Genomic DNA, 12,421 nt, shown 5'->3' with positions numbered 1-12,421 from the left:
AAGTGAATTCTTGGAAAATACCAAGGAGCCATACAGACACTCATGGCCAAATGGATTTCTCCTGTGCAGAGGAAATGCATGGAGGTGGAGTACTGAAGCAGAGTATCTGGTAACTGAAACAAGATGAGGTATATCCATGCACAGGGCATAAAAGAGGCAAGTTGCAAATATATTCTATCTGAATACCAAAAAAATGTATTGTCTCAAAGGATATGACATATATTACATTTATTGTTTTTATGTAGGAATATAGACTCTTGCCTGAAGACCACATTGCAGTTTTACAAATCACAAGTATTCAATTTTTCTTTATAAGAAAGATAGAAATAAATTTTAGATATGTTTATTAAACAATTTGCTAATAAAGAATTTCTGAAAGTTTTCTGTAACTTCTTTCTTTTTCAATCTGATACTTCATCTAATGAAAAGGGTCTTTACCTTATATGCAAGACACACTAAATATGAGTACTGCTCTGATAGTAAATGAGAAGTCTCTTCTGCTTCAGAAAAGTAGGTATGACACAAAATAATAATAATAATAATAATAATAATAATAATAATAATAATAATAATAAAATTACATTATAATACAGAAGCCATTCCAGTCTTACTGAATGAATTTTTACGTGGAAACCTTCACTATCCCAAATAAGCCTCAAGAATGATCTTAATTACTTTTATGATAAATATTTTCCTAATTCTATTTGAGAATATTACCAAATTAGAAACAGTGTGTTACATCATATATCTAAAGTCATAAAAACAGAGTCATGGAGAACATCAGAAGATCAGACCAATGATAAGAGCCTAATAACCTAGTCACTGAAAACACAACACATGGAATTGGTACTGGTCTAGGCAATGATAACAATTCTTGCATCATCCTTTGTAAGAAACAGGAAAATTCTATCCAGGACACCTTGCAAACAAAAGTGAATAACTGCCTAAAGACAGACAGGATTTATTATGGGATACCAGGCAAAAGAATTTGGGGATCATGTAGAACTTGAAGTGTTCTAAGTGGATTGTCGGAGAATACAAGAGAATACAAGTGAAAAGAGAATTTACAGATTATAGAAAGCCAGGAGGGAATCACTATAAGGCCATTGGTGCTGTCTATGTTTGTATGTGTGCTGTTTTATGTTTGTATTGATCTGTGTGGCCAGCAGCGCATCTATGTATATACATTGTATGTATGTGGGTTTGTGGGCCTGTTGTGAATTTCTACTCATCCTTACTGCTGATTCAATCTGGGGACATCACCACAGCAGTTTCAATTCTATTGAAAAAATGAAATACAGTATGTCCAAAAGTTACTTTGCCTAACAAAACAAAACAAAACAATACAAAAAAACTACAACAAAACAAAAAAACACAAGGGAGTTGGAAAAATACTCAAATTCGTTAGTTAGAAAAGATGTCTTCATACTTCAAGGTATTCTTAACTGTTGAAATACATCTGTGGAGAGGTAGTTCAAATCTCTGTAAAAGAAAATTATCACTTTTCAACAGATGTATAACAGACCAAAACAACACACAGCTGAGAGATATCAGCTATGATCTACTCTATGCCTTTGTAAGGAAAAACAAAGATTGTGAGATACCAGGGCAAGGTGATTTCCATCCTGTTCTATCTTTTTTTTTTTTTTTTTTTTTTTTTTTTCCAAGGACTCTGCAATTAGTAAATAAAAGGGAAAGAAATATAACCCAAACACACAAGGAGTGTCCATTTCCAAAATCACAGTATCAAGGGATTACATCTGCCATTGGGGCAATTTTGTTGCTAACCTGCCAGTAGGTAAAAGAAGTGTTAAAGAAGAATTGTTAAAGAGAAAGGAAAACTTTAGAAACATAGGGTCCATTTTCATCCCAGTTATTAACTTAACTGAAACAGGGACAGAGCTCCATCATTCTGCTCTTCCCTCTAAAGCACACTGTCCCAAAAGAGTAAATTGAAAAGTCATAGTATTAGAGAGGTATGAACATTTCTGATATCATTCTTCAGATTCATCCATTTTGTCTGCAATACATAATAGCTGTGACATTTATGATGAAAGGTTTTAAATGGGTAGAAGAGCAACGACGAAGAAAAAAAAAGTGAAGAGAAACACTATATAAAAGCTAGGAATTATGGCTTCAATCTGCTTCTTGATGAGGAGACAGAAAAGCAAAAATGTTTGTATTCATATATTGACCTTGGCTGATATCTGTCGGGTCTATTGTGGAGCAAGTGCAGTTTGTAGCATGCTTTACAGTCATGATTCCCTCAGGAATCCAAATTATTTGCTTTGTTTTCTCCTTACAGAAGGGCAAGGGCATGTAATTTTTTCCTTAGAGGGAGATGGGACCCTGCTGAGAAATGTATATGGACATAGACCTGCTACTATACCTGTATTAATGCTGTGACCCAAAGCTTGGCAATGACCTCTCAGTCCCATTGTACAGATGTGGCTGTTTTCTCCCCACAGACATGTAGGGAACATTTGTTTTGTATATAGAACCACAGAGCCCTTGCTTCTCCGTTTTTAACAAAGGTATGTAAAAGGAATTTAAAAAATAAAAATAAAAAACACTCAGAATACAAGTTTCCTGCTTTAAGACAAGACTCATTTGACTAGCTATATCACAAGATATGAATCCTTATGAATCAGCCTTTAAGATTGAGATAATGATAATCCACAAGTTATATACCATTCAGATTCCTTCCTTCTCACACACAATAATGTATCTTGAATTGTGACACATATAGGATATTAGATGTAAATTTCATAGCAGAATTGAATGTACAAAATATTTGAGAGTTCCTGCATCACATTTTTAAAGGATTAGTTACTAGTGCTCTCCTCAGTCACCACAAATCATACCATACCAAAAACTGATCAGAGAAAAGAACACTACCTAGTAAAGTAGCAAGATATTGAAAGGAAGCACAGAGCATGACAATAAACTTTCACTTATAAAATAGCCAGTTAACTCATATGGTATTTCAACTGTATTATTCTTTCTTTTAGTCTCATCTATCTTATGAATAACAATAGACAACAAAGTCTTCAGGGCTACTTAAGTATTTTGGATGACCATAATATAAAGCAGACTTGCCCCAAAAAAGCAAAACAGTGTGTGTTTCCCTTTTTCTGAAGAGATGTAATCACTTCTTATTAATACAATAACACATAGGAGAAATTTAAAATAAATGACCACTATCAGTTCTAAACAAAAACATAAATAGTTCACACTGTTGAAAGTGTTGACAGTCACAGCACATGGTTCAGTACATCATTTGCTTTCTGCAAATATGTATCAGGAGCCCATCCAGAAGAAAAGAGCTTTTTTCCAGATGCTTCTTGTGAGTAGCTTTGGGTCGTGTATTACAACACTGTAGAAATGTTCCAGGCACATTTTTTAAAAAAACAGATGAATTATTTTACCAGCTGTAAATGTAGGTGACATTTATACCAGCTGAAAGTTAATGCTAAAGAATTCACACTGTTCACAATTGATGTGCTTTACAGAAAGTGAAATTCAGAGACATTATGATCTAGATTATACTGAATATACATTGTCTGTAGACAAGATCCAGCTCAGACCATGGAGATGTATGTGCACACTGGTGAATGTTTTTTTCTTGTTTCTTCAGAAAAGCAGATATACAGAAGCTGATAACCTTGGTTGGTGCAGTATATGATCACTACATGTACTGTCTATCAATTTAATAATCAAAACCTCTTTGCATTTTATTAATTAAAATTATATTTCCCTGATTTCCTAGTTTCTGTTGGCATTGTTACATAAGTAAAGTTTTAGGTGTTTTTAATCATGTTTAGCAGATATATTCCATCTATCCTGTTCTGAGGCTGCAGCAAGTGGATATTTTCAATTTTATGAAATAAAATGAAATGACTACCTTGCAGTAAAGCCTCTATGCCTTAACCCATGCATTCTGGGTAACAGCAGTGCATGCTATAACCCATTATTTAAACACTCTGCCACTATCTTATTGAAAAATGATGAGGATCCTGGGGGGTTAGATTGTCAAAAACCATACACAACACTATTCACAATTTCAGTGACACATCACTAGTGCATTAATTACAGCACAGGCATTACCAAGTCATTTCACAGAAGGTAAGGTATCTATAGCAGCCGCATTTTCTAAGATTGTTTCAGCTTAATCTTTTAAATTATACTTTCATTTTACTTATTGTGATATAAATTCTGATATAAATAAAGTGCTAATTTTGGAACTGCATACTCTATGATAAGAGTCTATGATACAGTCTTTAAACAGTAAACTTGTACACCTACATTTTGAATTTTGAATTGTTTGAATTGTTTGAATTTAAATAGAGAAAAATGTTCCATCCTCACAGTGCTGCCACATTTTCTGTGCTTCAAAAGTAAACAGTCTACACACTTAAGTCTACTAATTTTACTCAATATAAACATGAGACACACAATGGCATGTTTTTATAATAATGCTAAGTATAAGTTCATAAAAATCATGTGGTATTTTTATAGTGAACTAATTAGGGAAAAAGTGGTGTTTGTACTTAATTCTTTTTCCCCACCATTAATAAATCTACTTTTGTCTAATTACCATGGTTTCTATAGTCCAAAATAAAATGGGAATTTATTTAAGTTTCACACACAGTACCATTTTCAATATACTTTGCATGTTGCTTTTGATAGTTTTGTTATGAGATCTTTTGTCATTCCTATTTTGTGGCTGAGCTGTATTAAATCTTTGACGTACCTTCTTTTCAAGTTCTGTGAAATCAGATTTATGAGCAACAAAGGCGTCATGCCAGTGAGTTTCTCCAGCTGTAGGCACATTCTGATTGTCCACTGAAGGCTGCCTGTGCTCTTGAACAATCATCTTTCAGTCTTCCAGCTGTGTATTTAAATCAACAGAAAAGACAGAGATAAGAAAAAGTAATGATCTAAATATGCTACAAAGAGGTTAACCTTTCTGTCATTCTATACCGTTCCTTACTGTTTAATACATATTTACATCTACCAAGCTATCTTATTGTTCCATTAACTTACATGTTATATGCACCACAAAAGTCTTTTTGTAGTGAGCTTTTTAATAAATCTTTAATAAGCATTTCCTGATATACAACAAAATCTTAGCTTGTAAGACTTCTTATCTCATCCTTTAGCAGTAGCTACCTATAGTATATCAAAAACATGTTGCCAAAAGATGTTTGTCTAACTACTAGATTTCAATTTTCCATCACTGAAAGATAATCTTTATAGCATATATTTTCTTAACAGTAAATAGAACTGGAACTTCTCTGAGAATATTTTTCATTTTAGTATTTCCAGCTTCTATGTCTTTATATTTGTTTTTCAAAACCCTTTCTGTTGTGCAACAAAAGAAACTATTCTATGTGGCAATCTCCAGTCTGCAAAGGTCATTTATTATGAAGCTTACTGTATACGTCTAATTTTATATTGCATAATAAATCTTCAGCTACCCCTAGATGTGACAACTCTGAAGGTTCAATCAGAGGTTGGATGTATCAATGTTTAATGCATCTCTTAATAAAAAATTAGCACATGCCCTCAATGAAAATAAATGTTCTTGGTTTATGTGGTCTGCTTCATAGGACTATTAAAATGATTTTTATTACAGTGTTAGTATTCATATAGGCATAATAACAAAGTTAACTATTAGGTTTAACAAAGCAAAATAGGCACTGAAACATGTCTGCCTTCACAAGGAAAATGTCCTCAGTCAAATACTGGCAAGCTATGAAGTACAATGAAATCCATTACAAAGAAGAAAGAAATGTCTATGCACGTAAAACAGTTACCCATTGTAATGTAGCTCTGAAAGAAAAAAAAAGTCATCTTTGATGCCATATTATTGTAAAAAAAAAAGATGTGGTCATCATATTTTAAATAAGACAGTGATGAAAAAAGAACAATTATATTCCTTAAATGTTGTATTTGGCAAGTTACTAAACTGGCTGAATACACCAGTGTGAAACAGATTCTGTTGTAAGGGTCTCAGATTTAATAGTCAACACTTTATTTTCAAATTAAATGAAATAAATTTTTAAAAATCAAACACCTATTTTGGACTTCCTATAATGGAATTTTTATTTTTCTGTAAGTCAGTAATGTATTCAATAAATATTGTTTGAGAAGGAATTTAAAACCAAACATTTTTTTAAAAAGTTAGCTGCTTCAATTTTGCTTGAAAATACTTTCCTCTCATTTGGATACGTAAAATAGATTGATGTTAAGTATTCTAATTGAATCTATTATGCAAATGAATGTTCTTCTTTTTTACTTAAATGCAAGATAGCATTTGATGAAAAGAGATGATTTATATTGAGCCATTTTAGACAATAAAATTTCTCATGGTTTCATTTGTGCTGCAGCGGATTTACCATAAATTCCACCAGTATGACAGATTCAATCAGTCCATTTATGAAACAACAGGTCATATTTGCAGCACCAAATATTTCAAGAATCACCAAAGATATTAAAAGTGACAAAGAATACAAAAAGCAAAAAGTACATTCTTGTAAAATAAAATTTCAGAGACAAAAAAGCCTACAATCTGCACATGCTGTATGCAAATGTGTTCTAGCAAACAGTACATTATGGTTATCATTAAAAAACACACTTCTGAACATAATCTTTAAATAGTATTATATTTTGCGGATTAAAAGGTACATTTTTGAACTCTGTTCACATTGTCAAAAATGAAATAAGGACATAGTCTTCAATTTCATTTTCCCACGAAGAGAGTTTATTCTCAATGGACTTGTCTAACAAAAGCTAATTTTACAGTTTTGATTGTTTTTCTCTAGGATATTTGAGCATGCTAAAAACCATAGCTGAGCAAAAAGGAGATTGTGGGTACCGTGACCATTTCTAAAAAAAGAATTAAACGTCTGGAAAATAGCATGTCAATTAGTAACATTTTTCTAACTGGCTTTACTGGAAAACTTATATTACCTTGTTATTAAATAGACATTTAATATACATTTTTAAAATCTAAAACATAAATACTGGAGCCAATAAAAGTTCAAAGATGGTAGCAACACCATTCTTGCTAAAAAGCTTTATATACATATAAATACTAAACTATATATATGTATATATAGTTTTAAACTTAGCTGAAACATAAATATTGGTTTATCTAAATTTATACATATTAAATAAAGAACATTTTAAAAAGCATAAGCATACATAAAAAATATAATGTCATTTGTCAATGGCTGGGTATTGTTCCCTTTGCTTGAACTAAAGATCATTGAATACAATAGAAACAATAAAAAGATAAAAGCTACATTCAATCCAAAGTTCCATTGATTATAATACAACTCCTGAAATACCATTAAAATAGTTTGTATTGTCCAGACAGGAAGAACAATCACAAAATACTTGTTTCATAATCAGAATGATTAATGAGGCTTACCTTACTATGAAGTTTTATCACTCATTACCTAATATATCCCTTTTATTCCACTGAGTTGGAGAATATAGCAAGGCCCAGCTTGTCACTAACCTGTGATGGCAATTGAGACAGCACGGTGCTTCTACAAGGAGCCTGTAACACACTTAGGTGTAGATGAATCTGGTGGACTTGTGGACATCTCTTGTCTCAGCCCAAAAGAGTCAAGGCTTCTGCAGCTCCACGTTCCCAGAGAGCAGCAATATGGAGTTATATATTCCTGATAGGTGCATGCACATAAAAAATGCAAACAGTAAACAAGTGGCCAAACACTCATTTCACAGAGGAAACATCCAATACCACTACAGTACAGTAAACTAAGTGCTTTAGGCACTTAGTTTAAGTGTAATTCCCACACCCTGCTCGCTCTACTTTTTGGCACCCAGACCCATTGGTCCTTCAGACCATAGTTTCTCTCTAGCATCTGGCACTAATACTCGTACTCATCCAGCCTGGAGGTTGTTACTATTCGCATGTACAGGCCCAGGTTAGAGAGCATGCCCACATACAAGGTAGCTAAAAATAGGATTTAATAGAAACATGGGTAATGCTCGGGTGATAAAATGCAGGACTCAGTCAGATACATCCTATTGTAAGTTTTATACAATACCAAAATTCTCTCTCTTTTCCCTGGCATCACATAATAAGTCTTAAACCTCTTTATTTTAGAGCAGTGCAGGGAGATGGCCTTTGTTGAGTTATCTTGGTAGATGTTGCATCAGCAACAATGGGCTAATTGTTCTCCTCAGATGGTAGACAAAGCATCTAGTTCAGTGTATTCCACTACGCTAAAAAGTTTTCTCTACCTATCATATTGCTCCTCTGATCCTCACCAGGACACCTTGTTTAATCTGCTAGCTTTCAGTATGATAACCTAGCATCTACCCTTCTGTCAAAGTGAATTGTATTTTGAGTTTTCACTGTATACCTGCATTGAGACTTGTATTTCATGTTTGATTCTGAAATTAAAGGAGGGATTGAAAGTGTGGCCACAAATGACTAATTTTCTTAGGAAATGAGGAACAAAATTTCAGTGATCTTCCTTCTCTTCTCTCCTTACTACTCCACTGTCTTCTTTACCTTTCATTAACTAGTTTCTTTCCTTCGTTGCTAGCTAAGACTGTTCTTTTCTCTCTAATGAATAAAATTTCTTTCAACCTTGTATTACTTACTGATCATTCCTGCTGTTGGTGTTTTCTGTGTTTTGTTTCATTCTCCCCAGTTTGTCACTTCAGCCATACAAATATTTTACAAACTGGATTCTTCACCTTTAGTCTCGTGGAACACAAACCTAAAATTGTTGCCTTAACATTTTTTTATGCAATTCCATCTTTGATTTTTGTCAAACTTAAACCTTGAAAACACACTTAAACTAGTCAAAGTGCCATTTTAGGAACAACATTTCTTCCCATCATTCTTAATTTGTTTGCTGAGCTAGGAAACAGGTTCTGTTTTTCTTCTTTCATTTTCTCCTAGTGAAAACAGATCATGGCCTGTTGCTACCTAGTGCTGGTGATGTAAAAGGCAAAATAACCTTGTCAAGACTTTTATTATCGAATTGCTAAATACCTGGAAGATTTCTATGGAAATATATTTCAAAACAGATGGTTCAGAAAAAAAAAAAAAAAAAAAAAAAAAACAGACACTTAATGTCCTTTGTTTCTCCTTTGTTTCTGGTATGTAGCTTCAGTAGACTTTCCTGGATTAAATTGATAAATGGACACAGATATCCACCTATTTCTGTGAACAGCTTACTTTTTCATGATTTCTACTGAAAAAATACAAATGATACTTGCAATACCATCAACCACAATTTATCCTTTAAAATATACTTTTAATAAATATGGGCAAACATTATTTTTATGGTTTTTAGAATGTAATATTATAATTCCATTTTGTAAATTTTTTTGAACAGTGATATATATTAGTTCCAAATCAAAGTCATATGCAGATTGCTGTAAATTTAATGTGAAAAAATGAATTCAACAGATAGCATGACTAGATTTTTTCAGCAAGTTAAAATAATGCAAAAAGGTTTGTGTGTTTGCATTTCTGTTTTAGTTTGAATATAACAGTCTGTACTGTATATTACAGAATCACAGAATCACAGAATTTCTAGGTTGGAAGAGACCTCAAGATCATCGAGTCCAACCTCTGACCTAACACTAACAGTCCCCACTAAACCATATCCCTAAGCTCTACATCTAAACGTCTTTTAAAGACTTCCAGGGATGGTGACTCCACCACTTCCCTGGACAGCCTGTTCCAATGTCTAACAACCCTCTCAGTAAAGAAGTTCTTCCTAACATCCAACCTAAAACTCCCCTGGCGCAACTTAAGCTCATTCCCCCTCGTCCTGTCACCACGCATGTGGGAGAACAGACGAACCCCCACCTCGCTACAGCCTCCTTTAAGGTACCCGTAGAGAGCAATAAGGTCGCCCCTGAGCCTCCTTTTCTCCAGGCTGAACAAACCCAGCTCCCTCAGCCGCTCCTCGTAGGACTTGTTCTCCAGGCCCCTCACCAGCTTCGTCACCCTTCTCTGGACTCCTTCAAGCACATCGATGTCCTTCTTGTAGCGAGGGCCCCAAAACTGAACACAGTACTCGAGGTGCGGCTTCACCAGAGCCGAGTACAGGGGGATAATCACTTCCCTTGCACTGCTGGCTACACTGTTTCTTATGCAAACCAGGATGCCGTTGGCCTTCTTGGCCACCTGAGCACACTGCTGGATCACATTCAGCCGACTATCAATCAGTACTCCCAGGTCCTTCTCCGCCAGGCAGCTTTCCAACCATTCCTCTCCCAGTCTGTAGCTCTGCTTGGGATTATTGCGCCCCAGGTGCAGGACCCAGCACTTGGCCTTGTTGAACTTCATGCAGTTGACCTCAGCCCATCGGTGCAGCCTATCCAGATCCTCCTGCAGAGCCTTCCTACCCTTGAGCAGATTGACACACGCACCTAACCTGGTGTCATCTGCAAACTTACTGAGGGTGCACTCAATGCCCTCATCCAGATCACCGATGACGATATTAAAGAGGCCCGGCCTCAACACCGAGCCCTGGGGAACATCACTAGTGACCGGCCTCCAACTGGATTTGACTCCATTCACCACGACTCTTTGAAACTGGCTATCCAGCCAGTTTCTAACCCTACGAAGCGTATGCCAGTCCAAGCCATGAGCAGACAGTTTCTTGACGAGAATGCTGTGGGAAACAGTGTCAAAAGCCTTGCTGAAGTCAAGGTAGACCACAGCCATAGCCTTTCCCTCATCCACCAAGTGGGTCACTTTGTCATAGAAGGAGATCAGGTTCGTCAAGCAGGACCTGCCTTTCATAAACCTATGCTGACTGGGCCTGATCGCCTGCTTGCCCTGCAAGTGCCATGTGATGACTCTCAAGATAATCTGCTCCATGAGCTTCCCTGAAACTGAGGTCAAAACTACTTATGAATACTTATATTCATAAGCATTAATAAATAAATAAATAAATAAATTTGTAGAATCACAGAATCACAAAATGTTTTGGGTTGGAAGGGACCTAAAAGATCATCTCATTCCAACCCCTCTGCCATGGGCAGGGATACCTCTCACTAGATCAGGTTGCTCAAAGCTCTATCCAGCCTGGCCTTAAACACTTCAAGGGGTGGGCCATCCACAGATTCTCTGGCTGCTTGTTCAAGTGCCTAACATTCCACCCTCATAGTGAAGAATTTCTTCCTTACATCCAATCCAATATTCTTGTCCTATCACAACACTCTCTGACAGAGTCCCTCCACAGCCTTTCTGTAGTGCCCCTTTAGGTACTAGGAGGCCACTTTAAGGTCTCCACAGAGCCTTCTCTTCTCCAAGCTAGACAACACTAACTTTCTTATCCTGTCTTCATAGGAAAGGTGCTCCAGCTCATTGATCACCTTTGTGGCCCTCTGTGGTGGTTTTACTTATATGAACAGCTGAGCTCCACCACAACCTCTCTCTCACTCTCCTCAAAGGGAAAGGGGGAGAATATGATGGAAAGGGCTCAGGAGTTGAGATAAGGACAGGGAGATCACTCAACAATTATTATCACAGGCAAAATAGATTCTGCCTAGGGAGATTATTGTAATTTACTGCCTATTACTAAATGTAGAGCAGTGAGAAACTAAAAGCTAACTAAAAACTTCGCAAGTATGATGGATAGTGGCTTAGCAATTTGTGGTGGTTTTACCCTGCTGGGCAGCTAAACCCCACAACCATTCTCTCACTCCCCCTCTTTTTAGATAAGGAGGGGGAGAAGTAAAGCAAAGAACAACTCACAGGTTGAGATAAGGATAATTTAATTAAAGGGAAATAATAATAATAATTAAATAAAGATTATTATGAACTAAACAATTTAACTAAAGGGAAATAAAAAGGGAAAGGGGAAAAAGGAGGGGGAAAGGGAAAATTTAAAAAAAAAAAAAAAGGAGGAAAACAAACAAATAAAACAAATGAAGGCTATGTGGAAGTGCAGAGGAAAGAAATTATTCTCTACTTCCCACAAATGAGCAATGATTGACCACGTCCTTGAAGCAGGGCCTCAACACATATAGCCTGTCTTCAGGAGGAGGACCGACATTTTCACAACGAGAGCCCGCCCCTCCCCCTCTTCTTCCTGTTTCCACCTTTTATTGCTGAGTGTGACATCACATGGTATGGAATAGCCCTTTGGTTGGTTTAGGTCAGCTGCCCTGGTGATGTTTCTCTTCTCACTTTTTGCCCACCCCCTAGTAGGGTTAAAGAGAGGCCCGATGCTGTGTCAGCACTGCTCAGCAGTAGACACAACACTAGTGTGGTAACACTGCTGTTCCAACTACAAGTGCAGAGTACAGCACTGTATGGGCTGCAGGGAAAGTTAACATTCCAGCCAGACCCAATACACAATTTTATCTGCCAGTTCCCTCAGGACCCACAGGTACATCTCATCAGGTT

The 12,421-nt window shown here is 36.0% G+C and overlaps 1 long non-coding RNA gene across 3 annotated transcripts; it reads right to left on the bottom strand.

Moving 5' to 3' along the window:
• Nucleotides 1-2,509: 2,509 nt before the first annotated feature.
• Nucleotides 2,510-12,072, bottom strand: LOC311433052. 3 transcript variants are annotated; one of them, XR_014690527.1, is made up of 5 exons: nucleotides 11,985-12,072; nucleotides 8,647-8,765; nucleotides 7,529-7,694; nucleotides 4,754-4,891; nucleotides 2,510-3,376 (listed from the first exon to the last, which is right to left on the bottom strand). It is a non-coding gene; the product is annotated as an uncharacterized lncRNA (long non-coding RNA). The 3 variants fall into 3 exon arrangements; XR_014690528.1 differs by having other exon boundaries at nucleotides 11,992-12,072; XR_014690529.1 differs by lacking the exon at nucleotides 11,985-12,072 and having other exon boundaries at nucleotides 8,647-9,312.
• Between the last annotated feature and the right edge of the window lie 349 nt (nucleotides 12,073-12,421).

The sequence above is a fragment of the Aythya ferina genome (genome assembly GCF_964211825.1).
Source record: "Aythya ferina genome assembly, chromosome: 2".
Classification (NCBI taxonomy): Eukaryota; Metazoa; Chordata; class Aves; order Anseriformes; family Anatidae; genus Aythya; species Aythya ferina.
Note: the sequence above shows the minus strand (reverse complement) of the source record. Positions and strands in the feature narration are given on the sequence as shown.